Raw genomic sequence first — 3,147 nt, forward strand, 5'->3', positions numbered from 1 at the left:
GCATCGGAATTGCGATTCATCCGGGATATACTCCTAGTATTTCATTGGCCATAATTTGTGCAGTAGCTATTTAATTTTCATTTGTGTATACTAATTTAAGTTCGCGATGAATATTGATGTTTTATATAAATAAAACATTATAAAAGTATCAAAAAAATTGACCATAGTATATTATAGATTTTAACGAATCTTTGAACTGTTATTGCAGGTTACACGTGTCGTTACACCGTAATATGTCGTAAACGTTATGTCAAACGTTAAAATATTTCATCATATCGCGAAATGATAGACTTCGCGTTGAGATACAAGTGGACTTCGAACCGAGATTGTCTTGCCGGATACATTAATTATTGTTTAACTTGTTTGTGTCACGATGATAAGTAAAAAATACATAAAAGTGTCCTTTCAACCCCATTTCTCATATACAAGACAAAAATTTCGCCCTAAATAACATTATACAAAAGACATACGTATTTGAATGGGTGAGAATTTTCATCACCTAATTTATAACAAAAGAGCATCGAATATTTTAAACTAATACCATTGGGCGAAACAACAGCTTAACTGTGATTTGGTAGGTAAGATTACTTAATCTAGTGGCTAGTTTATTTGGTCACAGAACCAGAGATCCTGGGTCTATTTTCATTAGGTTTTTTCGTCCAGGATTTCTCAGTAATAGTCCGGAGTCTAAAGTGGTCAGCGTTTATTACACCTGTGTCTCAGAATGTAAATAAAGCCGAAGTTTCTGTGCTCTAACTGTTTCTTGGTCGAATTTGCCGTCTCACAATTAGAGTGAGGTTATAGAGAGCGCAATTATATTTACGCACAACTATGTATAAAGTACGCATTTTGAATAGTGAGAGAATGGGTGTCAGTGTCAAAGTCAAACAACAGTTTAAAAAGAAAAACTTTTAAAGGTAGGAACCGTACGAACTAGTATTTTTGACAAATGAACATGATAGTTTTGAATTTCATATAATGCATTAATTAATTGAGCCGCCATTTATTAGTTAATTCTACGTCAATTACAGTTATTTGGGCTTAAAGAAGCGAGACGATCAAAAAAATCTACGTAAAAAAAGTTAAAACGATAGGAAAGACTCAGGGAACACCGTCTTGACATATGCTCTTTTGTAGTTGAAAATATTAATTCGTTGTTAATCTATCCGTGCTTGAGACTGATGGGTGTATTCGTTGAGCACGAGGATCACGTTGTTGATTATAAACATAAATAAATCACATGAAAAGCTCAATGATATCCTAGTTTTAAGCTATAATCTTCAAGTTTAATTATAATTATACATTCTGTTAAAAAATCTACTATTCCTTCTCACATTAAAACAAAACTTCTAAAATCGTTACAGATAAAAAAAAATATATATATGAAGTAGTATCATAGGTCATGAGCCATTGTCCCAAATTAACAATCTTGGGTGTGTTTTTAAATTTATTTATCTATCAAACTTAAAACGTCAGTCATAAAAAGGAGTATTACATATATTTGATATTAGGTCACTGTCATCTTATCTAATAAACAATGATCGTTCTCTAAATGTAAAATATTTTTTTTTTTATATCTTATAACATGACTTAGAACGCAGTAAAATAGTGTCCTTTTATTAATAAAGTATTTAATATTATGTCACAAAATAAATTCGTAATTTTTTAATATGTAGATAATTATTGTTGCGCTGCGTGGCAAAGGTCTCCTCTTCGATTAAGGAAAAACTTACGTAAGTTTCATTGCTTGACCGATGAAAGCAGGAATTTTCTTAAGTAATACATACGTATAGTTAGCAAGTTCTTGATATATTTTATCAATAGTTCCGTCTATTAAATTATAAAAGTTACGCTATATTTCATAAATATATCAGATCATCTTATGAATGGTCAAGACATGTCTCCGGACAATTTTGAAAAGTATATTATAATTTGAATGCTGTTTAGTGAGTATACAGTTAAAGAATTATTTATATTTTAATGCAATCATTGATTTTAGCACGTGAATGAAGAAGACGCAAAATTATTTTACTATTCATCTCTCCATCGTGTACATGAGTAATGTTTTGAGTTTCTTGACCTATAAAATGTAGTGCTATTGATAACTGTTATATTATACGAGTTATTTAATGTCATTCTGTATTCTATTTTTAAAAATTATAACGGCAAGAGAACTACTTTTTTACAGCTTTATTAGATATATGAAATAAAATTATTCCGAAGAAAAAAATTTAGCTACATTTTTCGTTACTGAATGAATTATACATTTTACGGATAGGTAATATGAGTTATTATTAAAAAAAAGTACAGAGTTTGATTTATTTTCAATAATAATTCTTCATTTATACTTTTTTTTTTCAATGAATAGCGTGTTGTTTATTTTCCAAGATCAATTTGCTCATATTATGTTACATTTGATTTTCGCCGGTTCTCCATAGTGTATTTTGTTTTCTGAAACAGTTGTTTTCACTTTGACTATCGAAAGTAATCGCTTTTACAATAAAATGAACTAGCAAAAGTTGTCGAAAACAATTTGTTCTCGAAGAATTGGTTTCGGTGAATTGTTTTCGGATAATTTTCCGCAGACGCTAGTAACCAGCATATACTATGTGAACGCTAAAAACTACTCCGAAAATTACCTTTACATGGGTACCAAAGAATTCTTGAAAAGGAAATTCAGTTCAAGAGCTTTATCAAGGCACTAAATTTAACAAAAAAAAAATGTTTTTTCTAAAGTATAAATACTCCGGAGACAGAGATATTTTTCCTTATTATCTTAATAATCTAATTAGAGGAATGTTTGGGACAGGCGAAGAACAGCTAGAATAATAAATATTAAAAAGGTTATATTTTATACTAAGTGTTTTTCAATAAGACTCGTTTTCCGTTCAAGTTCCATGCTAATAAAGATAAAAAGTAACCTTTATTAATAGCATCGTAGCCTATCTGTGTTTCTACGCCGCTGTTGTTTTTCTCACGTTGTAGTTTAAGTATGAGAATTTACATAATGTTTCTATAAAATAGGTCAACTGTAAGTTTGACCTTAATGTTGTAGGTAGTTATTAATATCGACAAAAAACTGTTTCATTGGTCTCGTGGCTGGCATAGCCAAGTATGTAGTATGTCCTGAGTAGTTCCTGTATTCAA

The sequence above is a fragment of the Vanessa atalanta genome, chromosome 11, assembly GCF_905147765.1.
Source record: "Vanessa atalanta chromosome 11, ilVanAtal1.2, whole genome shotgun sequence".
Classification (NCBI taxonomy): domain Eukaryota; kingdom Metazoa; phylum Arthropoda; class Insecta; order Lepidoptera; family Nymphalidae; genus Vanessa; species Vanessa atalanta.